Source organism: Sorex fumeus, unplaced genomic scaffold, assembly GCF_029834395.1.
Source record: "Sorex fumeus unplaced genomic scaffold, SorFum_2.1 ptg000061l, whole genome shotgun sequence".
Classification (NCBI taxonomy): Eukaryota; Metazoa; Chordata; class Mammalia; order Eulipotyphla; family Soricidae; genus Sorex; species Sorex fumeus.
The window spans coordinates 38,565,218-38,592,491 of NW_026606118.1; the positions used below are offsets into that span (position 1 = coordinate 38,565,218).

Consider the following 27,274-nt stretch of genomic DNA (forward strand, 5'->3'; position numbering starts at 1 on the left):
CAACTGAGTAAGTGCAGCAAATATTTATATTACAATGATGCGGTAGGTCAGAGTTTTGTGTTGCAGAAAGCTTGGAAACCGCCAGGTCTAAGAAAAGGCTCTGGAATTTATGGCTGATGATTAGAAAATTATTGATGAAAGCATTTTCAGTTAAGTGGAGAAATGGAAACCAGATTCTACTCAGTAAATACAGAGATAATAATGAGAGGAAAGGAACAGGATGAAAAAGAATAAATCACCCTTACTAAAGTTGGCAGAAAATGAATGAGGCCAAGAAAAGGCAGAGACAGAAAACACAGCAGAAGTGGGCAGAGTGATTGTATACACCAGGGGAAAGTGGGGGAGTAAAGGTCACAGTCAAAGGAGGAGGAACTGACTTTAGGAAGAGTACAGGATACTCTCAGCAAGAAAAAAAGATCAAATATGTTTCTGGAAATAAAAAACAGTCAAGTAAAGCTGCGGATCAGATAGTCAGAATCTTAGTGAATCTGGTGATAGAGAACTTCCTGCACTGCAGACTTATTTTAGGAAAAAGAATTCCAGGCTATGATTATGAGCTTGGTAGAGAGGGAACAATTTGGCAGACTTTCTGTGGACCCCTACTACAGAATTAACATCGAAATTTGCAGATTACTCAGTGCTACTAAGGACACAGATTGCACCCAGCCACATTTGTCAAACATAAACAAAAGACATGAGAATTATTTTTTTTTGTTTAAATTAGCAACAAGCTACTTTGGCAGGAGATGAGCGAAGACAGTAGAATGGAAGTAGAGGATGAGAACCTTAGAATTAGACTAAAAAATAACAGCATTCAGGTTCTAAGTTCTCTGTGGGAATAATAGAGTGAAAGAAGATACTGATGTGGAGATTGAGAAGAAATCATGTTAAACAAGTGTGAACAAAGAGGAGAATGCCAAAATTCCAGTTTTGGAGAAATTCTGAGGGAAAATGAGGTCCAAGTTCTATTTATACTCTTAAGAGATTAAAAAAAGGTTAAAAAATTTCAGCAGAGATGGGACTATTAAGATTCTCTAATTTCATGTTAGTAGAAGGAGTATTTGGGTCTAAAGAACATATGAATCAAATGGAGAGAGATTCTAGACATGTCTAAAGGACATGTCTGAATTCCTGATACCACACACCCTACACTGGCTCACAATCAAACAGATTTTTACATTTTAGTAGTGCATTTGGTGGCACAATGTCATTTAACATTTCATATAATAGGAATGCTCGAAGAAACAGTGAGATGAATCATACTCATCAAAATTGTTTCTAGCTTAAATAATGACATAGCAATGGTTTAAATCAGGTTGAAAGATTGGATACCTCTAAAAGACTTCTGTGAAAGCCTGTGTTTTATTACCTAGTAGGTTAAAATGATTTCAAATATAATTTTTAAGAAATGAACTTAGAAATCTTTTTCTAGATATAGAACTATTATATGGTACACTACAGTTCCCATCTGCCATCTGCAGTAAATATTACTCTGCTGGACACATTTCCAAGGTTATTCATATGTCCAACTGATTCAAAACTAATTTTCATCAAAAATTAGCCTAAACAAAAAATATGCTATCTAGTTTATTATACCTTAATTTTTCTTCCTAAAATATGAGCTAAGACTTATTTTCCTGTCTTTTAGCTACAAATTACCAAATTATAATTTTCCAATTTATATAGGAACTATAACTATTATGACAATAATCTTATAAATTAGTAATTTTTAAATTTTCAAAAATACCAAATAAAGAGAAAGAGCAAAGTTAATTTATACACCATGTTCTATTCCAGTGTTTGTGATGTCAACATTGTTAAGTTTACTTGATATTTTGAAAGAGATTCACTAATTTTAACATTTTAGAATAATAAAGCCTTTAATAAAAAGCCCATATTCCCTTTTCAATACAAAATACATTTTCACATTTTGATACTCTAACAGACTACTCAGATTATTGCCTTAAAATTTTCTTCATTCAAATTGGGAGAGATAGCACAACTTGCCCTTCACACAGTCAACCTGAGTTTGATCCTTGGCAACACATATGGTCCTATGAGACAACCAGGACTGAGCCCAAAGCTAGTAGTAAGACCATAGTATAGCCACTGTGCACCCTGCCATCAAACATTTTTTTCTTAATTCTCCTCACTCTTACTAAATTGTGTATTTGTAGTATTTATTCATGTTTATTTAAAAATGTATTAGTATAGTATTATTTATATTTTCTTTACATTTCTATCCCTACAAAAAGAGAAAGAGTTCTTTAAAAAAAATTTAATTTATCATTGATTTACAATGTTGTGAAACTTCTGAAGCTTAACTTTAATCAACTATATGTGTATATTTCCACCTCCACAACAGATTTTTTTTGGAAAGATCTCTCTCATAGTACAGTACATAAGGCTCTTTCCTTGCACATGGCTAACCTGGGTTTGACCTCCAACACTCTGTGTTCCTCTGAGACCTGCCAAGAGTGAACCCTGGGTGCAGAGACAGGGGTAAGCTCCAAGCTCCACTAGTTGTGGCTCAAAAACAAAAACAAAAGCTTTCTAACATGTGTAATATAAAGAAACATAGTAAGAAAAGAACAAATGGCCAAAGGTATTGGAATTACATATTTTGCCTATGGAATTGAGCTTACGTGGGAGGGTGGATGGTTTGGAAGTATCCTTAGGACAATGGTGAAAGGAAGGGGGCAGGCACTCTAGTGAGGGGTGTAATTTTTGGTGAAGTTCATAGAAGTCTAGAATAGCAGAAAATAAATTGAATTACACTCGATTTTGTACCCTGATTACTAAGTTACATGGTAGAAGTTTAAATTTGTTTTACCAAACAAAATATTGCTTATTTTTTATCCTTTCTGCAGCAATAAATTAGGATTTAATTTTTTTCCAGGAGGATGGCCGAATTAATAACAAATTAGGATGGAGGATTTCTAAATGTCAAATGACCTAGTTCCTAGTTTTCAGCAGGGAACATAGGAGGAAGGTGCAACTGAAATATATGAGTACTTACATATCTTCCTTTAATGCATAATATATTCTTGAAGCATCTCTTTGAAAGTAAAGGTTTAAAGGATTCTTAATAATAAATGAAGGATTCCTTCCCAGAGAACATGGTGAGATCTTTGATATATGATGCATGATAAGATCTCAAATCATAGTTCTGGCAGGGAGGGCTTTACTTGAATCTGTGCCCAGCAAATCCAGCAGGTGGAGGCGGTCCACAGAGGCTGGGATGGGAGATGTCAGCTCTTATTTGGACAACTTGGCAGGGAAGTAGGGGAACATGCAGGGAGATTAGGAATATGGTCTTAAGGAAAAGAATTGCAGGTCTGGAATGTCACAAAGATAGCCCTAGGTGGTTCCTAATATGCATAAAATTGGACGGAACTGAGGACCTTGATCAGTTGATGTCTGAATCAGCCAAAATGACTCCATTTGAAGAAAAAGGTATAAACTGTTGAGGGGAAAGAATATTGGTCCCATAGAGGTAGTGATGTCAACAAGGAGTCTAGGGAAAGTAAGGGGGTGGAAATGGCTTTCGGAGGGCCTGCAGTCTCCCTGCTACAAACAAACTAAGGCTGTGTATGTGCTCCAAGGCCTCTTTATGAAAAGTCTACTGCCTTTATAAAAGGTGCATGTTATCATCTATGGGAGGCAGACATGTCATGAGGTATGCAGGAGGAGCTAGCAATCTTTCAGGAAGGAATTAAAGCAGATGCAGTTAGAAATGACTTGGTTTGGGGGCTGGAGCGATAGCACAGTGGGTAGGGCATTTGCCTTGCATGCAGCCGATCAAGGTTAGATTGCCAGCATCCCATATAGTCCCCCGAGCACCACCAGGAGTAATTCCTGAGTGCAGAGCCAGGAGTAACCCCTGTGCATCACCAGGTGTGACCCAAAAAGGAAATAATAATAATAATAATAATAAATTTTTTAAAAAAGAAATGACTTGGTTTTGCTCTATGCCAGTCTCTGACTGAAGTTTCAAAAGACCCAGCCTTGATTTAAAATCAATCTGAGACTCCAACTCAGGCAACCCTCACCCAAGTCATAATCCAGCAAAAAGACGATGGACAACCACAGGAGATAATTCCCCTGTAACTAAGCTAAGGTCTGAGAGAATCTAAATACAAATCACCGGCTCAAGTTCTTTCTTTTTGACAATGACTAGTGAAGGAATCAGATTTACATAGCTGCCTCCAAATTGGGCAAAGATGTGCACATTCTACTCAGAATCCTCTAGCAACCCATCTTGGGGTGTGCAATGCTTTTGACTTTTATTTCATGCAATTCCTCCTCTCTGGAGAAGCCCACATTCACTCTTGAATGCAGAACCCTTTTCCTCTTTTAAGAAAATTTCTTTACTTCACTAAAACCAATAAAAATTATGTCAAAGAATGCATGTCTTTGGAACTGCACTTTGGGTGGAAGAAGTGCAAAAGCATTCTCTCTCAATTCATGTAAAGAACATATTTTGGACAGAAAAGGCGGTGTACAGATTGCTTGTATGAAATCTCAGGATTTTGTCTAAAATAGCAAAATATGTATGTGCAAATGATCAACTTCAGATTTTTTTTAGTTATATTTTTGCTTGTTTGAATATTTTCCTCAGGAAAATAAAACATTTTATTGAATCTTTATAAAAAAGAATGAGAGATAAATTAATTTTTACAACCACTTGATGATCTTTCAGATTGCTTATCGTGACTGAGCCATATTATAGTCAAAAGAGAAACATACACACACTAAGTTTATATAAAGGACTGAAAATCTTTTAGAACATAATTTGTTGTGCAGGCAAACCTTTATTTCTTATGATTAGATTTTAATCTTTGCTTCTTTAATTTATGGTGTATAATTATTACTCTCTCATGTGTTTGTTTTAAATATAATTTTATTGTGGGGAATAAAGTTATCTCACGGTCACGGTCACGGTCCTCCCGTTGTTCATCAATTTGCACGAGCGGGCCCAGTAACGTCTCCATCATGAGACTTGTTACTGTGTTTGGCATATCAAATAAGTCACGGGTAGCTTGCCAGGCTCTGCCGTGCGGGCGAGATACTCTCCGTAGCTTGCCAGGCTCTTGGAGAGGGGCGGAGGAATTGAACTCGGGTTGGCCATGTTTGCCGCTTGTAAGGCAAACTCCCTACCGCTGTGCTATCGCTCCAGTTGTCTAATGAGAAAAATTTTTACCAAATATCACTTGAAATTTTCCCCCAAATATCTCTTGACTCTGCTTTTCTGAAGTGAAGAAGAGCAGGCTGTGGAAAGGCCTAGTTGTTTATATAAACAGAGATGAACACTTTAAAAACTCTTTTATGAGAGTGATTGAATTTTTACAAAATAAAAAGCATTATCTGAGATACCCCATGTTATTTTAAATGTGAATAATGTTTAATCCCTAGACAAAGACAGGCTTTGTGAGACTTTCTGAGGAAAATTAAGGTCTATTTGTCCTTGAGAAAAAGAGGCACAATCAAATATGATTATAAACTGAAGATCTCTATAAATTGGGAAAGGTTTATTTTTAATTAATAACATGTATGAGATTGATGCAGGCAGGCAGGTAGATATGGGAGGTCCCCCCATAACAGTGAATTATTGGAAAGTAATAAAACCAACAGTCTCAAGGCTGCAAAAACCCACCTTGTGGGCCCAGGAACTAAGGCCTGATAAGACCAGCACAGACCCAGAGAAGGCTGGACTTCCTCCTGAAAGAAACTCCAGCAGGAACCAGGGGGAGGAAAGAAACATCAAAGAAGACTATCAGCTACTCCCAACCTTCCCTGCTTGGCAAACACCCTAGCAGCAGACCATTGGACTAGTACCTATAGGTAGGAAGCCTCATATAGGGCATGTTGGGAGAAACCCCATGAAAGCCAACTTGAACAACAGAAGAGAGTGCATATGCTACCTGAGGCCATGTGCTGTCTGAGCCCATGTGCTGCCTGTGCTTACATGTTTTTGCAGAGCTTGGACACAGGCCCAAGCTCATGTATCATCCACAGTTCTCCTACTGTCATACTTTCATATCTAATGCTGTGGTGTCTATAGGGGCAACCTCTCCACTTTGGAGAAGCCCACTTTCTCTGTCTCTCTTTGTCTCATTGTCTGTCTTTGTCTTTCTGTCTCTGTCTCTGTCTCTCTGTCTCTGCCTCTTTCTCTGTATCTTTCTCTCTCTCTCTCTCTCTCTCTCTCTCTCTCTCTCTATCTCTCCTTCCCCTGTTCTGCCAAACTTGCAAATGAAACCTATTTTTTACCTGACTACACATCCTTTCCTAAAATTCTTTTCTGAGAGAAAGGCATTGTACTCAAAAGGCCTAGGTAAGGTCTACACCTGCCTTTCCTTTTCTGCAAGGAACAAGGCCCACAGCAGTCTCACCAATTCTCGATTTACTCACTGCTCCCTGGTGACAGACAAGGCTAGAGAGAAAATGGCAGATTCCCGCATGGAGGTTGCTGCTTCACGTAAGTAACCTGGGAAACCCACCAGCATTAAAATGAAACATGGTGCTGAATAAAGCTTTCATTTTTGTATGCCCATGTAAGCTAAGATTTTTAAAATACATTTCTTTTGTTGTACATGAGAAAAAAATTCCATCCCTCATATTTTTGGCTTATTGCTATTGAAAGAGGAGCCTCAGTTTCCCCTGGTCAGCAGTCACCAGGTGCTTCCACTGTACCTGTCTCCATTCCACGTTTGAAACATTTCTGCAAATTTCTGGGCTCTCTCTGAGAGTGGGAAGTTAACAATTGCAGATAATTAGTTTTTTGCCCAGACCTTAGGCTCAGAGGAAAAAAGGACATTGCGCCTCTGCAAAAGGTCAAACAGGCAACCTGAAAGGCCCTAAACATGCCAGACTTCCCTGTGAACAGTTAAGTGTTGGCTCATTCTTTGTAGCAATCTTGTCATTAGATGAGTAACACAAAGCCCAGTTTTCCTATAAAAACCCCACCAAAAATGTTGAGTCATATTTATCACTGTATCACTGTCATCCTGTTGTTCATCGATTGCCTCGAGCAGGCCCCAGTAACGGCTCCTAGCCCTGAGATTTTAAAAAGTGCCACATTCGAGGTTCTATCAGGGTCAGGAGAATGAGAGCCATCATTGTTACTGGTTTTTGGCATATTGAATACACCACGGGGAGTTTGCCAGACTCTGCCGTGTGGTCAGGATACTTTTGGTAGCCTGCCAGGTTCTCCAGAGTAAGAACTAGATAATAAGATGCCGCAGCCACACGCTTCCGGGAGCAGGGTTTTATAGTCTCTGGGTCTTGGCCGTTGATGAGATTACACTGTGTCAGGGGCAGTTGGGGGTGTAACACCTACATCCTGGAAGATGGGGGATCTGGGTGGAGGAGGCCCAGACCCGATCTGACCAGGCTTGGAGATCTACGCCCTGTGTCCTGCACACCTGGGTTCTTCTGCCGGTTCCTTCATGCATGAGGCTAATCCAAACATGTGGAGAGTGGTCTTAAGCATGGCTGTGGCTGGAACCAGAGGTCTTCTGTTCGGGGTGAGGAGGGAAACTCAACCCACCCTCCTCCATGGGGTCCCAGTGAGGACAGCCAGGCGCAGAGGCAGAAGACTATGCTGTTCTCTTCCGGGATCTGGGTTTTATAGTCTCTAGGTCTTGGCCATTGATGTGATTACACGGCGCTGGGGACAGTTGGTGGGTGTAACGCCTACATAATATTTAAGTCATATTTAACTTAGTTTTATTTTAAACTAATTCTTCCCGAGCTGGGGAGTTACTTTCTCTTTTACTTTTCAATAAACTTCTCTTTCTGAGTCTGAACATCTTTTTTACTCAGTTTTCATTCTTGAAAATATTAAAGAAACTGGGAACCATGGACGAACACAGAGGCTGGCATCACTGTTCCTGCATCGCTATCAACAGAAACACTTAAAAGTGGTATGTGAGCTGCAAGTGAAGAATGATGTGAAAAATAATTTAATAGCCATTTCATGTTAGTGAACAAAATACTAATGACTCATTTTCAATGACAAGTCAAATGAAAATTACACAGTAAAAACAAGATTTATATTTGAAGCACAGTGACAGAGTACAAAAGTCTGATGCATGCTAGTTCAAATTTATCTATGTTACTCTATATTACGTGCTATATTTCATCTCCTTTATTTTTCTTTGGGCCAAATTTTCAGGTCAAAGATTGGCAGTGCTTGGCAGAAATTGTTTAATTTCTTTCATTGTTGTCAGAATATAATAACGTACATTGGAAATATAAGATCAATGTATAAACACCACCATTCTCAAAATTTTTACTTTACCTTCACAGTTATTATCTGACTTATGACTTCCATAGATAGTAATCAATATAATGTGAAACAAAGAAATTAACAGATGCCATACTGTAATTATAGTGTTTGTAATGATTGAATCAGTTTATTTACTTTAAAAGCATGGGATTTATATCATGTGCTTTCAAGGGATTGACAAGTTAAAAATGTGTGCCTTGGGCTGGAGCAATAGCACAGTGGGTAGGGCGTTTGCCTTGTACACAGCCAACATGGCCGACCCAGGTTCGATTCCTAGCATCCCATATCGTCCCCCGAGTACCACCAGGAGTAATTCCTGAGTGCATGAGCCAGGAGTAACCCCAGAGCATCACTGGGTGTGACCCAAAAAAAGCAAAAAAAAAAAATGTGTGCCTTCCCAGCAGGTAGGGCGTTTGCCTTGCACGCGGCTGACCCAGGTTTGATTCCCAGCATCCCATATGATCCCCTGAGCACCACCAGGGGTAATTCCTGAGTGCAGAGCCAGGAGCAACCCCTGTGCATCGCCAGATATGACTCAAAAAGAAAAAAAATGGTTTAAAAAAATGTGTGCCTTCCTTGGACTCTCTGGTGGTATAGAGGTGAGATAACCATATATCAAAACCATGAGAGTAAACATTGGAAACATGTGGTCTAAACTATAATAATTAAGTTAAAAAATAGATTTGCCAAAGAGGTGGGTTAGGAGGATAGTAAGATTCTGGGGTCATTGGTGGAAGGGACACTGACACACATAGTGTGTTTGGAGTTAGAACAGTGTAAGCCTAAAATGCTAATCACTGTATCACTGTATCACTGTCATCCTGTTGTTCATCCATTTACTCGAGCAGGTGCCAATAACATCTCCGTTCGTCCCAGCCCTAAGATTTTTATCAGCCTCTCTTTACTCGTCTTTTCCAACAACTCGAGTCTCTTTCAGGGTCAGGGGAATGAGACCTGTTATTGTTACTGTTTCTGGCATGTTGAATATGCCATGGGGAGCTTGCTAGGCTCTGCTGTGAGGGCGGACGGGATACTCTTGGTAGCTTGCTGGGCTCTCTGAGATATATATATATATATATATATATATATATATATATATATGGGCTGGAGCAATAGCACAGCGGATAGGGCATTTGCCTTGCATGCAGCCAACATGGCCGACCCGAGTTCAATTCCTCCGCCCCTCTCGGAGAGCCCGGCAAGCTACGGAGAGTATCTCGCCCGCACGGCAAAGCCTGGCAAGCTACCTGTGACGTATTCAATATGCCAAACACAGTAACTACAAGTCTCACGATAGAGACGTTACTGGGCCCGCTTGAGCAAATCGATGAACAACTGGAGGACCGTGATATATATATATATATATATATATATATATATATATATTTCACTTTATGATGATGTGTCCAAAAATATGTTCACTCAAGTGCAAGGCTCAGCCTGAGCATGTAGAAAGTGGTCTGGAGCATGACAGTGGTTGGGTAGTGGAGGTCGGCTGCAGGGGCTGGTTCCCTTGGGGTGGGGAGGGCTCTCAACTGCCCCTCTCTGGGGTGCCCCGAATGAAAACAGTCTGGCACTGTATTATTATTATTATTATTATTATTATTATTATTATTAAGGCAAATCGACGATCAGCGGGAGGGCCTTAAAGGGGCTGGAGCGACAGCACAGTGGTAGGGCGTTCGCCTTACAAGCGGCCAACATGGCCGACCCGAGTTCGATTCCTCCGCCCCTCTCGGAGAGCCCGGCAAGCTACCGAGAGTATTCGATATGCCAGACACAGTAACAACAAAGTCTCCAATGGAGACGTTACTGGGCCCGCTCGAGCATTATTATTATTACTATTATTATTACCATTATTATTAACAGCTTTGTAAATCATGCTTTGAAAATAAAATATTTTAAAATTTTGTGCCTTTCAACTTTATTTGAATCTTCATTGTTGGGAGTAGCTGGGTATTACTCCTGACATATAAGCATGTGACTATCTAGTAACCCTTGATAAACTGACCAAAAATAAAGTCCATGAAAATTAAGTTCATGCTTTATTCATGCATTTCTCCTTTTATTTTTTCTATGGTTATTTACTAATTTAAAATACTGAGGTAAAGTTTGAGAACTGTCTTTGCTTTCATTATCACTGTATCAGTCATCCCATTGTTCATCGATTTGCTTGAGCAGGCACCAGTAACGTCTCCATTCATTCCAGCCCTAAGACTTTAGCAGCCTCTCCTTACTCGTCCTTCCGAACGGTACCATATTGGAGGCTCTTTCAGGGTCAGGAGAATGAGACCTGTTATTGTTACTGTTTTTGGCATATCAAATACACCATGGAGATCTTGCCAGGCTCTGCCATGCAGGTGGGATATGCTCGGTAGCTTGCCAGGATCTCCAGTACCTCAATATTATTACCAATAATACTATTTTTCCCTGCAAATTTTCTATAGCTGCTTTAACAAAAATCAAATCTACATAACTGATAAAAATAAGACATTTCCTTGTCAAAGTTTAAGACTATTTCCCAATAAAATAAAAATAATGATGCTGAAATTACTACAAATCATTAGAAAAATTATCTTACATAATATAGCCTAATTCTAGTAATTCTAGAAACATATGCTTTTGCTTCAACTATCTTTTATACAGGAAAAACACAGGGAAAGTATGTAACAAACTAGTAAGATGCTCATCTTTAAAAAGAATGAATTGACCTTAGCTGTAATAATAGGGTATATATTACCTGCTTATTTTTATGCAAATAAGAAAAACCAAAATGAAACATTTTTCCTACATTTGTATTTTAACCAAGGATATTAAAACTAAATGAGATTTCATTTCATTTGTGTTTGTGAAAGTTGCATTGTAGTATAGATTCAAAGTAACCAAGGAAAAAAACTTAACAAAAAACTTTTTTCTTAAATTTCATATTATTTTATTGTGTAACTTTTTTATACATTCATATCCATTAGACATTTGAGTTGTTTTCATAGCCTGACTATTGTACTTAGTACTGCAATCAGCGTTGGTGTACATACATCTTTACATATTTGAATTTTGGGGGGTTAGGGCAACATGTCAAGAAGTGAAATTGCTGTGTAATATGAAAACTAATTTTTGAGGCATCTCTATACTGTTTTCCAGGGAGGTTGAGGCAGATGACAGTACCACCAATAGTAATTAGTATTTCTTTACATCACATCTCCACCTTCACTGGCTGTTTCCAGTCTTTATTTTGGCATATTCTATTCTCTTTGGTGTGAAATGTTATCTCATTGTCATTTTAATTCATGTTTACCTGACTCAAAGTGATAATGAGTACTTTTCATACACTTTATGGTTTTCTCTGCTGTCCTCTCCCCATTTTTAATGATTACTGACATTTTGTTATGGAGCTTTGTGAGGCTTTACATATCTTGATTATTAGTCTTTTATCTGTTGTATGGTATGCAAATGTTTTTCTCTCATTCTGTCTGGTGCTTTTCAAATCTAACCCAAGTTTCCTTAGTCATACAAAACCTAAAAAGTTTGGGGGCTGGAGCAATAACATAGAGGGTAGGGCATTCGCTTTGCACATGGCTGACCTGGATTTGATTCCCAGCATCCCATGTGGTCCCCCAAGCACCAATGCTAGAAGCAATTCCGGAGTGCGTGAGACAGGAGTAACCCCTGTGCATTGCCGGGGGTCACCCAAAAAAAGGGGGAAAAAAAGAAAAAACAAACAAACAAACAAATCTAAAAAGTTTAAGATGGTTCTATTTGTATAGTTGTTTTAATTTTTTGCTAATAAATCATAAGTCATCACTTCTGAAATTGTAGAATATTTAGTTTTTCAATATGTGTCTAAAATGGTTAATGTGGATGACCAAAGTTGACTAATTTTGACTCTATGAATCTTTAAATATTTTATAACCACATTCAGACTGAATGGCTTCCTATCTAAATGTGGCTACTAAGTAAAATGCTGAAAGCTCAGTTTCATATTTAGGCCTTTACTTTTTGCTCCAATATGAGGATTCTTTTGAAGAATATTATATTTCAGTATAACATCAAACACTGTGGCATCTCATATGTGAGGTGAGTTTTAGGATCCATTGATGGTGTGCTTTAATAATTCACTATTATTATAAATTATTCTTAAATTGACTTTACCAAGTTTGCATAATCTTGCTAAAAATGTTGACTATTTTAAAGTAGATGTAAAGATTTTTATTTAAAATCGAAGTTTCCCAAACTTATTTGCCCTACTACTTCAGTTTCAGATAAAAGAAATATGTACTGAAAGCCCATTCTGGAAATGAATATTCTTTAAGTAAACAAAGGGAAAGTCCCCTGACTGCAGTCTAATGTGACAATTCTTCTGGATCATTCCTGTGCCCCTTAGTGGTATGGCATCACCAGTATAGGTAATATGTAACTGAAACCCACTCTTCACTATAAAATGAGTAGTTACATAAAATATGATCAAATATTATGTTATTTAACTATGAGAATAAAATCTGTATGAAATGTTTTAAGTCAATTATTTTATAAACATTTCCAAAGAAAGTAATATATACAATTATGTTAGAAGATAATTATCTGATTATAAGATGACTTTCTATTCTAGTCAGGACTGCTTTAAAAATTTGACCCCTAGATTAACAACCCATATTGATGAATATACAATTTGGAGCTCTCTTGAGCATTTAGAGTTTTCAGATACATAGAGATAATTTGCCTGATAATAAATGTTTATACTTGTCATACTTCTGGGAAGCATTTATTTTGAATTGATTAGTTTTAAATCAATTATTGTTTCCTGTGTCATCTCAGAATCTCCCTGTAGACATATTCAAGAAATGGCATCCAAATCAAGTTGATCTTGATTCAAAAGTATTAGTTTCTGAAGAAAGAGAGAAGCAAGAGTGTAGAAATTGCAGTAGTAAGTACCAATGTAAACACAGGTTGGTGAAGTCACATGATAACTGGCTTTAGCTGTTACAGGACAAATATATAATACAGAAATTTCTATATTTTGTAATGTACAGCTCAGAGTAATCTCCAAGACCTGCAAATCTTATTGAAAAAGAGTGTTAAGTGCAATATGTTATAGACAATAATTATATCTATTTATTTTTTCAACCATTACATTTTTTTCTCTTTTGAAGTTTTCATAACCAATGGAGTCTTCTATTTTTAAGATAACTTACATTACCGTGACAATATTTTTTTTTACCATTTAACTTGTTTTAATGTTTCTTCGCAAATGGTGAAAAATACTAAAGTACAGACAAGGAATAATCATAATGTTGTGGCCAACATTATAAATATGTAATTATAAATTTAAAACATTTTCTGGTTTAAAAAATAAATCTGGTAGTCAATGCAGCTCTTCGGAGTCTCTGTGTATAGTCGGGCCGGTCTCTGCGTTCCTGACGGTGCTCGTCTTTATCCATTTTTCCAGGGCCTCCACGGCCACCTCTTCTTCCTCCCATCTGTTCCATCAAAGGCCCAGGGGGTCCCCCAGGGCCACTTCGGCTGCCTCCACCAAAGCCACCTCAATCCATACCCCAGCCACCACGGAAGCCACCTCTGTCTCCTCCATGATTACCTTTGAACATTCCTCCAGGATCCCTGTGGTCCATGAGGCCACTCCCTGCATACCACCAGGGGTACCTCTGCCCCGGTCACCACCCGAGGGCAGAAAGTGCAGGGGAAGAAAACCTTCAGGCTTTGGGGCTTTACACTGGTTGCATTCTGTTCTCCAGGCAAAGTTTTGGTTTCCACATCCCTGATGGGGGCACTGCCAGTCTCTAGCTCAATGTTGGACATTTTCTCCTCCTGATGGGTTCCCTCGGGAACCCAGAGGCCCTCTTGGGGGAAGCCTCCTTGGTCGCCTCCTTGGTCTCCTCCTCGGCCTCCCATGCAACCCATGGGTCCCCTTGGGCCTCCTGGTCCCCTTGGACCTCCACGAAGCAGTGGTGGCATTCCTCGGCCCTCCCTGGATGGCATTGCACCTCACATGCAGTTCATGGGAGGCTTCTTCTGAGCAAGAGAAACTTTAAGTTTGTTTCCTTGAAAATCTTTCCCATCAAACCACTCCACAGCAGCCTTTGCAGTTGGCGGGTCTTCATAGGACACCGTGGCATCACCTTTGGGCTTTCTGGTTTCCTTGTCCAAGTAAACATGAATCATGGGTTGTCCAGTTCTTTTGTTCATTTTAACAACTCCACACTGCTTTAAGAAGTCTGCCAGATCATCTAAAGTCACATTGTCATTTAATCCTTGCACATAAATCGCACTGTTGTCAGAATCTTCATCTGAATCTATAGGTGGGCCTAGATCAAGATCTGGTCCTTCATCCATGGGTCCACCAGGCTTATTGAAGCCACTTCGCTCTCCAGCGCCCATTCCACCACATCCTCCTCCCCGCCCACCTCTGCTCATGCCTCCACGATCAAATCCCCCTCTTCCCCTGCCCCGGTTATCAGAGCCACTCATGCTCCAGTTCTCTCCTGGTCCGGAAAATCCTCCAGACTCCTGCCCATAAACACCCATGCTACTGGGGTGATCCTGTCGGAATGAACTCTGCTGCCCATAGCTGCTGCTCTGTTGACTATATTGACTTGGAGCCTGGCTGTAGGATCCAGTTTGAGGGGGGTAACTAGTGGGCGGCTGTTGCCCATAGCTACTTTGTTGACCATAGCTACTCTGCTGTCCATAGCTGCTCAGCTGCCCATAGGTGTTCTTCTGAGAATAACTGCTCTGATCATAACAAGTCGGCTGTGTAAAGGAATAGCTGGTAGGTGGTTAGGACGGTGGTGCCATCACTGGTTGCATGGGGTAGCTCCCAGGTACCTGGGGATAACTGTAGTTAATTTGTCCATATCCTAGGCTGGGTTGGTTGTGACCCCCTGTGGTAGACTGAGGTTGACTAGTCTCAGTGGGCTTGTTACCATCCTGTGATCTTGTAGGTGCGGTGGTTGCTGGCTACTGCCCATATGCTGGATAAGCAGGCTGAGTGCCATACGCAGACTGAGCTGCATAGGATGCCTGGGTGGTAGTGACTGTAACAGTGGTGGTATCATAAGCACCAGTTCCGTACCCCTGGACAGGCTGACTGTATGCCTGGGGGGCAGTTGGAGTAGTATAATCAGTGGGAGGCTGTTAAGAAGTTGCATAGGCAGTCTGCCCATAGGTTGCAGTGGTCTGTGCCTGGGTATAGCTGACATCAGTGGGCTGTCCATAAGTTCTATAACTCTGTTGCCCATAAGCCTGTCTGGTCTGTGCATATCCTTGAGTGGGCTGGGCGGTGTAAGCACTTCAGCCCTGCTTGGTTGCAGCCTGGCTGTAGGTACTGTAATCCGTGGACGCCATTTTCTCTCCTTCCTTCTCATTCTCTCAACATCCGTCTCCCTCGCTTGCCTTCTACACCATGACAATAATTTTTGAATTTTTGCTGAAGTTAACAAGAATTAGTGACTTGAGAAGATGTTAGAATTGAGCACTCTTAATTTTAAAAGTATGTTAATTAACATATTGGATATAGACTTGAATTATGACAATTTACTATTTTTGGATGGTGATAGTTATTTAGGAGTTTTTTCTTTTCTTTTAAAGCAAAAGAAGAGCGAATGGATTAATAAAGAATTTACTAATGTTCAGTTAAGTTACCCAGACTAACTTCCATATTGTGAAAATGTGGGATGAGTTAGCAAAGTACATGAGAATTTTCTTTCTTGGAAATATTTTAGATAAATCAAAAAAGTTTGACTTCAATGACTCTATCTTTGGGACTTCACATTTTATTTGTAGGGAAATTGAAGTTGCAATTATTCTTAAGCATATGGTTTGTTCCTTTCCCCTCCTTATTCGGTTTTGCAGCTAGCACTCTTTTCTCCTACAAGGGCACGGAAAAGTCAAAATACTAGATATAAAGTCTCTGAAGTGTTTCTGCTGAAGCTCTGTCTGTATAATCTAAGTTCTTTCATGTAGTTAGCTTACTGGCTTCTGACACTACTATAAAAATATCCCATAGAGCTTTTCTTATTACCTTTTCATTGACTTTCTCTGAGTGATAAAAATGAAATTCTGTAAAGAGCTTTGAAAACCATGCAGATTGCAAGTTCTCCAAATTTCAAATACTGAAATAGTGTGACTATAAAAGAAACTACTTCCATGAAAATTTCCACAATGTATTCAGTCTCAAGAAATTATTAATTCATTGGAAACATTATTTTTCTTGAGAGTATGGATCCAAAAAAAAAAGTAACAGAAAACACAAATTCTGAGATCAAAGTTTATTTCAGTCATAGGAAAACTTGTTATATATTTCCCTGGCCTAAGTCCTGGGATAGCATGCCACACTACAGCTTTCCACCCTGAAAGAACTGTTTTGTTACAACTGGGGCAACACCTGCTTTGACCATGTGACCTATAAATTACTGGTTAAGATAAAAAAAAAAGTCTAGAATTAAACCAGCATTTCTAGGTGACATCTTCCTAACTATTCAAAAGAGTAAAACTTGGCAAATTTTTCATGATTTGATACATTTTTAACATGCATTTATTTAGAAATGACCTAGCATACATATCTAAATGTTACTTTAATTTTCTTTTCTATTAGAGTCCAGCAAGCTACCGAGAGTATTCGATATGCCAAACACAGTAACAACAAAGTCTCCAATGGAGACGTTACTGGGCCCGCTCGAGCAAATCGACAATCAACAGGAGGGCCTTTACCTTACCTTTATTGTACTTATGCATGGCAGAGCCTGGCAAGCTCCCCATGGCATATTCGATACGACAAAAATGGTAACAACAAGTCTCACAATGGAGACATAATTGGTGCCTGGTCGAGCAATACGATGAACAACGGGAGGACAGTGCTACAGTGCTATTGTACTTATATTCTCAGTAGCGACCAAGAGTATCCCGCCCACATAGCAGAGCCTCGCAAGCTCCCTGTGGCGTATTCAATATGCCAAAAACAGTAACAATAACAGGTCTCATTCCCCTGACCCTGGAAAAGCCTTCAATATGGCTGCATTGGGAAAGATGAGTATGGAGAGGTTGCTAAAATCTCAGGGTTGGGACAAATGGAGACATTACTGGCACCTGCTCAAGTAAATCGATGAACGATGGGGATGACAGTGATACAGTGATACAGTGATTGTACTTATAGTTGGTCTTCGTCTATATTTATGAATTATAATTGACAATTCATTCTTAAAAATAAAGTGTAGCCATCATTAATCATCAGGGAGATGCAGATCAAAACCACAATGAGATATCGTTTCACACCACAGAGACTGGCCCACATCCACAAGAACAAAGGCAACCCGTGCTGGAGCAGATGTTACGAGAAAGGGACCCTCCTTCACTGCTGGTGGGAATGCCGACTGGTTCAGCCCTTTTGGAAAACAGTATGGACGATTCTCAAAAAATTAGAAATTGAGCTCCCATTTGACCCAGCAATACCACTCCTAGGAATATATCCCAGAGAGGCAAAAAAAGTATAGTCAAAGTGACGGCTGCACTTGTTTGTTCATTGCAGCACTCTATACAATAGCCAGAATCTGGAAAAAACCTGAGTGCCCAAGAACAGATGACTGGTTAAAGAAACTTTGGTACATCTACACAATGGATTACTATGTAGCTGTTAGAAAAGATGAAGTTATGAAAGTTACATACAAGTGGTACTACATGGAAAGTATCATGCTAAGCAAAATGAGTCAGAAAGAGAGGGATAGACATAAAAAGATTGCATTCATCTGGGGGACACAAAGTAACAAAATAGGTGATTAATACCCAAGAATAGCCGAGATCAGTACCAGGAGGATTACTCCATGCTTAGAGGCCAGCCACACATGCTAGGGGAAAAGGGAGCTCAGATAGAAAAGGGAACACCAAATAAAGGTGTTGGGAGGATCCTCCCAGGATGGGAGAAGCATGCTGAAAGTAGACTATAGAACAAACATGATTGTCACCCATTGCCTCTTTTGCAAACCACAACACCCAAAAGGAGAGAGAGAACAAAAGGGAATGCCCTGCCACAGAGGCAGGGTGGGATTGGGGGGGGGAGGGTGGGAGGGATACTGGGACCCGTGGTGGTGGAAAATGGGCATTGGTGGAGGGATGGGTATTTGATCATTGTATAATTGAAACCCAAGCACAAAAATTTGTAAGTCTACAACTGTACCTCATGGTGTCTCACTAATAAAAATTTTTTAAAAAATAAAGTGTAGCAAATACAAATATAATCTTTCAAACATCATTTTTGCTTTGGTAGTACATTATTAAAAATTTGCTCGAGCTCGAGCGGGCCCAGTAACGTCTCCATTGGAGACTTTGTTGTTACTGTATTTGGCATATCAAATATGTCACGGGGAGCTTGCGGGGCGGGGAGCTTGTGGGAGCTGCCGTGCGGGCGAGATACTCTCGGTAGCTTGCCAGGCTCTCCGATTATTAAAAATTAAATTAAAAAAATTACTTGCATGCAGCCAACTCTGGGTTGAATTTCACACCATCATGTCCTATTCATTGCTGAGGATAACCCTGAAGGCTCTTGAGTCCCGCTGGGGTTGCTTGTGTAATTCCCGGCATCTGCTGGGCCAAGCAGCAATGCACCCTTGGGTCCTCACATTGAACTGCCAGCACACTTAGACAAAAGTCATTAGGAGTGGACCCAGGGTTCCTTGAACACTACTTGGGAGTTCCCTGGAACTGCCCCCCTCGAAAAGACCCAAACTAATCCTATCAATACTTAACATTTATTATATTTAGAATTGATAGCTCATTTTTAAACCGCACATCAGGAAGAGTAAATGATATCCTTTCTGAATGTCCAGCAGCATTTCTAAAGCTTAAATACAAATGAGTCATTTTCTAAATTCTCTTGGGTGAAAGACAGCTTAAAGTATTTGTGGCATATTATAGACAAATCAAATAAAGGAATCTTATTATAATAGAGTTACTGTTTTTCTAGTTTTTTAATCTGAACACTAAAATATTGTTCTTTCATTTAGATGCAGTGGAATTATTTTAAATATGTGTATGATCACTGAAATAAATGGATTTTTTCAGGAAGAATCAGGTAAATGGAATTTTTAAGAGATATTATTCATTTTATTTTCATTGCAGTTTTCAATTGATATGTCACTAATTTTCATGATTGTATATGTTTTATGGTTACAACTTTATGCCTCTTCAAAGTACTTTTATCACATCGCAGTCATCACCAAAGAGCTAATAACCCTCTATAATTGGTTGGACTCGTTCCCTTTTCCCTCCTTTCTCCATCCCTAAGGGATTGAATTCTTTTTTGTTTCTTTTGTTTGTTTGTTTGGTTTTGGCCACACCTAGCAGTGCTCAGAGTTTACTCCTGGCTCTGCACTTAGGGATCACTTGGTGGGGGTTACTTCTGTGGTGCTAGGGATCAAACCCAGTTCAACTGTATCCAAGACAAATGACCTATCCACTGTACTATCTCAAGCCCCCTAAAAGAATTCTTAATTTTTAAATTGAGTATAAATAACTAGATATTTTGCTTTAGATGACTGGTGTTGTATATAATGAGAATTTACTCATTTGCATTCAAGAGTGCTTCAGGATACGCTGCTACCAGTCTCTGTTGTTTTTTTTCTTCCAATAAGAAGCTGATAGAAATGCTTCACCATACTTCCTACCTGACCTTTGTCTGTGGTCCTTGATTTGCTCTGGTTGATAATTGATGCCCAACTATTATATTGGAGGCATTGTTATTTAGTCTGTTGGTTATTTTGTTCATAAATTACTAAATGAACAGTTCTCTGAAAGTTGGATGATTAAGTGGCTAACCTTTAGAGTCTGAACTCAACTCTTGGTTTTAAATCTTGGCTCATCTGCTCTCTAGCTGTTAACCAACAATTTGTTAAAGTCTCTAAATTGTTATTGCTAAAATTGGATTAATAATACCCTCATGCTATAGGCTATTTTAGCACTACATTAGATTAAAAAGTTTAAACAAGTATAATATATAATAAACTCCAATTGAATCATATCTATAATAATTAGCTTCTGCCTCTTGATAAATTGATTGCTAGGGAAAGCTTGCTTCCTGACAGCTGGCTTTAGAAGTGCTGACTGCTTCCCTTATGCAGCAGTGCAAGTTTCCGAATTTTTGCATTTCTTTTCCTTTGAGAACTATATTGTTGGTGCTAAACCAGGACATTAGGACGAGCCTCTGGACACTGCCCCGCAAGCAGAAAGCAGAACCAAGTTTTACTTCAAGTAAAGTAAAGAACCACTTTTACTTCAAGTGGGCAAGCAAAACTTGTGAATCTGGATGATCTGGAGAAGTACAGCATGCTCTCATATGCCCGCCTGGTTATACATTATCTTGGCAGTACAAGGCAGCACTTTCCCCCTTCTCTGACACATCCTTAATCTAGATTGACATTCACGTATCAGTATGAGCCTTCTCTTTGCCCTATGTGTAACCAACCACAAGAATGTGGGGGACGTAATCTGTAGAGCCTACGTGTCCAGTTTCATATCTTCTTCTGACATTTTAAATTATTACAACATAGCTTTGACAAGACAATGTATACCCTAATGTTCTTTTAACGAAAGCTTATCCTATAACTGTTTGTACTCTTCTTAGTGAGTCTTCCTCTGTGATGAAGTCATTAGGATGTAACTAATAAAAAATAGAATAAAAGAGGCCTCTGGCAGTTGCTCTTTGCCTTGAGCCAGATCGATGCCTTGGCCCTCCATGGTCTCCACATTCCTCTAGTGTGTCTTGTCTCTGTGCCTCTGACTGAAAGAATATTCATAAAACTCTATATCCGAATGGGAATTCTGTGGCCTCAGAGAAGCCTGGGGTCATGGTAAGTGATTCGAAACCTATACAGATGAATCACTGCCTCCTAAGAGTCCAAGAAACTCTGAAATTGTGCAGGTACATGGAGGACTACTAGCTTAGGCAGAGCGCAGCTTGACTGTTAAATCTGTTTAAAGCTATTTTGGTAGGTGACATGAGCTAATATTTGTCGTAAACCATTTGTTGCATGTGCACTGCCCTTAGTTGACTTAAATGTACAAAGTTTACTGGGAAGTACTCTTAGAAGAAGCTTATAAAAACAAAGGGAGAAAAAAGCAGGTCTAGGCCAAATGAGAAGTGGAGTCATATCCAGCTCACCTCACAGGGAGCTGTGTGACTCCTCAGAATTGTCCTATTTTGGGGTGAGGAGCTCAGGCCTTTACCTTTGGTGACTAGATGAACCTGCATCCTGAGAAGACATGATCTTGGACAAGGTGGCTTCCTTTAGCCAAGAGCCAATTTACTGAATTATATAGTTTTTATTTAGTTGGGAATGGGATCTAGTTACGACATAGGGTACCCATTAATTGCAATAATTACTTCTGGTAATCTAATTAGTACATGACGTTCATTTCTTTTTTACCTTCACATGTGTCTCTGGAAAAAAAGCAGTCTTTGCCAAAAAAGGACAATATTTGAAACTGCTTTTTGCTTTGTCTTGTATCAATGTTTTCTATTTTGTGAGTTTATACTCTCTTGATCAATATTATTTAATGGAATTTTCTTCCTTTTGATACTTAGACTATTATCTTCTAATTATTCTTGCACCTTCAGAGTAAATTAATATATGTTATCACTCATCCTATGTAAATTACACTTTAAAGTAGTGAAAGGCTACCTGGACTAGAAAACATTCTGTTTCAGCTCTGCCACCACTTGGAAATGTAGACTTTTCTAAATTATTTCATTTTTTTAAAATGAACTTTCCACAGTTAATAAAGAATACCAGGTAATCCTTTGCTCTGACATTCAGAAAACATGATATTCTATTGTCTACTATGATGCAGACATTGCTTGTCCCTAAGTAAGATGCAGGTAGAGGTGCTTCACCTCAACTCGAAACCCAATTATTGTGATAATCTAAAAAGATGGGTGAAGACAAATTCCAGAGACAAGCTTTTCTTTGAAATCAAGATGGAATCAAGAAATAAAAACTAATTTATAGAGAGTCCCAGAGATTGCTCAATGATATGGGATCTGTGTTAAAAGAATGATGCCATGAGCTGAATTCTTACACATGTTGCTGGATCCTAACAACTTATACCCTGAAAGGCATTTCAGATACACTGCTATTTGTGATCTTTGGAGAAAACAAAAAGTACATGATTTTTAGCACAACACAATTGTGTGCAAGAACTACCACTAATGTGTGTGGAACCCTGAGAACACAGCAACTAAGTTTTATAACACTGAAGGCAAGTGTGGGACCCCAGGATAGTATCTTAACCAAAAGTGTACAAATCCTAGTGTCAAGGGCATAACTCTTGGGGAGCATCACAACTAAAGTCTGCAATCATGCCAGCTTGTGTGTGTAACCCACAAATCATTGCAATAACACAGAATAATGACCACAATGGTAGGGGTAACAGTAAAATTGATTCTTGTGAAAATAAATATTCTTTTGTATTAATCTTTAATTTAACTTTAATATTTTACCTAAACTTCAGATTTTACTTGTATGATGGGAAATAAAAAACAAAATAGTTTCCCACCAGTATTATTTTGAGAATTAGATAGGGCAGGGATTTTATACTTAAGACCAAATTGAATGACTAAACAGTCAAGGGATAGGTTCTTTAGATGCTTTTCTATTTTTCAGTATTAATAAAAGAGCAGTACAGAAATTCAGTGTTCCTCTAAGGAGTGTGCAAATACAAATATTTTTTCTCCAAAGACAAGAAGACATTTTGTTTAAAAGATTTGACAAACTTAAAGCTGGTAATAAAATTTTTAGTATACCAATGCAAATTTTTCTTAATATAAATAAAATAATGACACTGGGTGAATTTCTTTTCCATTTCCAGAGTTTGGAAATACTGACAAACGTAAAGTGAAATGTTATAAAAATTGCCCTTCATTTCATTGCAACCTATTTCCTCCTCCGGAGTTTCAAATGTTTAAGAATATACTGGATGGAGACCCTGCTGTCATCTCATTCTTTGAACAATTCTAAAATATCATTTCCTATTAGGCAGTTGTGTGAGTGCTGACAGCCTTACCCCTTTTGGTCCCCTAGAGATTAATTTATTTTCTGCAGTGCTTGCTCTTCATGGAGAATCTGACTCGTCAGCCTTCACCAATGGGAAATCTCATCAACAGAATGTTAATTATAAAAGAAAAACCATATACCATATTGACAGAAAAACAGTTCTCTAGGTAAAGAGAACAATTATTTTTTAAATTTCTTTTCACTCTATTCTCTTCTCAATCTTTGACTAGACAGGAACATTAGTCACTTGGGGATCAGTTTGTGAGATAGTGGGGTGTGAAGGAAAACTTTCAGTTTCTGCAACCAGATGGACCTAAGACTGAATTTGAATTCAAAGAAAACCACATTTTGTTGTGATTTTTTTTTGTTTGTTTCCTTGTCAGTAGAATAGGATAAAAAATACCTGTCTCAGTACTAATTGCAGTAACTAAAATGTAGTGTCCAAGAATAGATTACTGAATAATGAAATTATGGTTTAAATACACAGTGGAAAGCTATTTTGGCTATAAAAAAGGCCAAAATCATATAACTTGCCACTATCTGGTTGGATCTGAAGAGTATCATGTTGATTGAAGTCACTTACATTTTTTTCTTTTTTCTTTTTTTTCTTTTTATTTATTTATTTTTTTGCTACTTGGGTCACACCCAGTGATGCTCAGGGGTTGCTCCTGGCTCTGCACTCTCTCATATGTAGGATATCAAGAAACGTTAAGGGAATTAACAAACGGTCAAAGACAACAGATCCTGAGACCTGATTTACAGAGATGAGCTTCCTAAGTGCAGGGAATGCAAGGGAGGGCACTTTTTGACAATGGTGAAAGGAAACAGACACTCTGGTGGAGGTTGTAGTTTCAGAATGCTGTATGCATTAAATCCTGCCATTAACAATATTGTAAATTGCTTCAAATAAAATGTTTTTAAAATACCTGCTTCATGTGAAATTGTGCAATATACTGACATTGAGTAATCACTAGAAAATTATGATGCTTGCAGAATTCAGTCAATATATTTTAGCACTTAATGCATACTTATTGCAGATGCATAATGTTAATTGCACATCCTCTTCATTTATAAAGGTATCTATTACAAGATTTTAAGATATATATCATTCAACTCTCAAGAGTTAGGAGCCAGAGACCAGACAGTTTAACAAGATAATCTGCTTAAAGCTTTTTCATACTTTCCATTCCTTAGTACCTACACATTACTTGCTGGAGACTACTGAAGCTATTCTTTTTACTAGTCATTTTTTAAAATTAAATAATCATGAGATATACAGTTTCATGATTGTTCATTATTGGGTTTCAGTCATACAATGTTCCAATACGTAGCCCGTCACCAGTACACATAGCTCACCTCCAATGTCCTTAGTTTCCCTCCCACCATCCTCCCCACATGCCCAGTCATTTATTTTTAGAAATATATAAGAGTTATTTGCTGGTATACTTAGACCTGCCTGTTAGGATTTGAAACTTCATTTGAGTTTATTTATAAAAATAAAGTATTTTCTCTGAAACAAAATGATCAATTTCTATTTGATTCCGTTTTCAAAATAAAACATTGGTGAATTAGATATTGAGCAAGAAGGTAATAGCATGGAAGCAATGTAGGCATAAGGTTATGAGAGTCAGAATAAATAAAATCAATTCTTTTAAGTCAAGAATGCTTACAATTTCACTAACATGATTAGCGTTAACAAGTCCATTTAATGGAAGAAGCTTTTCTATTGTTGCAGCCACACAATTTTATAATTTAAATCACAAAACTGAAAGAACATTTGAAGCATATGAGAAAATTTTAAGAAAACTGAGAAATTATAACACAAACCTATAACAACTTAAACCTAAAACAGGGTAAGTAGGGATGAGCTATACCCATGCAGTCTAACTTATAATAGATAGCATTCCTTCATGTGAAAAAGTATTATTTTTCTTAGGACCATGATGATATCTTAATAGGAGAACAGGGAACTCAGCTATATGGTGACATCTATCTTTGACCTTTATAAAATCATGTGCCAATCATTGATCTCTAATAGTAAACACATTTTTTTCAAAGAATGAAGATTACTTCTAAGTAGGTTTTTTAGCTTCTCCTAAGTCCCTTAAAGTTTCTCCTGAATAACTTCCTATCTTGCAACTTAAAAAATTTTCTCCATTTCTTTAATTCTTGTTGACAGTGACTATTTTTCTATTATCTATTATTTCAAAAAAAATTCTTGTTCTTTCTTCAAGAAGCCCATTTTATTCTAAGCAATGAAGTAAGTGAAGCAAAAAGAAATAGATAACAATAGTTTCAAAAATATACCTTAGTCATTCTCTCATCTGTTTTTGTTTTGTTTTTTTGCTTAGAAACAAATAAAAATAGCTTCTAAAATATACCTCAGTGATCTTTTAAGCTTTATTCATTGCCTGCTTAATGACTATGTTAAAAATAAATATTTTAGGTTAGGAGAAATAGTATCGGGGTCCAGGAGGTTGCTTCACAATGCAGCTGACCTGTGTTCAATCCCCAGTATTTTGTATGGTCCCCCAAGCACTGCCAGGAATGAACCCTCTAGCTCAGAGTTACGAAGAAGCCCTGAGCACAGCTGAGTGTATATTCCCAGGTTCTGCTTTATAGAGTTGGATTTTGAAACTGACAGTGGGTTGAATTTATCCCCGTGCACATTTTTGCATATCTCTGGATATAAGAATATTTGTTATTTCTTTTGTAAATGATTGGGGGGAAATGAAATTAATAGGGATACTTTCTGACAAGTGAAAATTGTCTAAACTTTAACATCTATATTAAGTTTTATGGAAACACATTCACATTCATCTATTTACTTATTTTCTATGACTGTTTTCATGCCATTTCTGCAAGCCAACAGTATATGCTAAGCTTAAAATATTTATTATTTGGTCCATTATAGTGAAACTCTGCTAGTCTAATTCAGAAATTTCCAGGTGATAAGTAGTCATTTATTTCAACCTGTTCTTGGATGATTTTATTGCAAAGGGTTTCTGGACTACACTTTTTAAAAAGTTTTATAGAAATTAGGAGATAGTATTGTGGTTACATGGCATTTTGAGTGGACCCCGAGCATGCTAGTGTTTAACATTTCTAGAAGGAATGGTTGATAAATGGCCAAAATTTGTTGCTATCAGATCAATTTGAATATTAAGACTAAGTAATTGTCAGAAAAACTAGTTCCTGTACATATTGAGATGTCTTGAAATGTAATGCATCAGTTTCTTGTTCGCATGAAATCTCTTTTGTTATTTGAGTTAAATATATAGAACAGCATTCTTACCCAGGGGCCATATGGCTCTCAGTGGTTCTCCAGGATATTCCAAGAGACCACAGATAAAAATGCATAAATTTGGTCTTATTGCATGAAACTGGAGGGCGCCAACTAGTTCTACAGGGAAGCACAGGAAAGGAACATAACTGGAAGTAGAAATCAGTGAGGCAAAAGTGCAGAAATACTGTTCAAGAGCATAATTATCATCAGACCTTAGAGCATTCCTACTCTGCGTGAAATACTGAACTAGATAGGACAGACAGAGAAAGCAACTTAGAAGGATCCTTCTGAAACTAGTATGACTTAAACCCTGTTATTTGATATTGGGGTAATCTAATTACACTATTCTAATTCTCTCCCTCCCCCTTTTTTTCTGCTTAACAATGTACTATCTAAAATCATTATTGACAAGGGGTAGTGAGACTAACCAGGGCTCCGGCAGTCGAAGACCTCCAGAACCAGCCACCACCATGCTGAGACCACTACCCGCACATATAAAGGTACCAGCAGAGGAACAAAGGCACGCAGGTCATGGGGCTGAGATCTCCAAGCCTACTTGGATTGGGGCTGAGCATCCTCCACCCACATCCTCCAAATTCCAATAGGTGGGGGTCACACCCACCAAACTGGCCCCCTGGCGCCGTGTAA

General features: G+C 38.4%; 1 pseudogene; it reads right to left on the bottom strand.

The window, feature by feature from the left end:
* Window positions 1-13,515: 13,515 nt before the first annotated feature.
* LOC130034504 (RNA-binding protein EWS-like) lies at window positions 13,516-15,695 on the bottom strand (annotated as a pseudogene).
* Window positions 15,696-27,274: the final 11,579 nt, after the last annotated feature.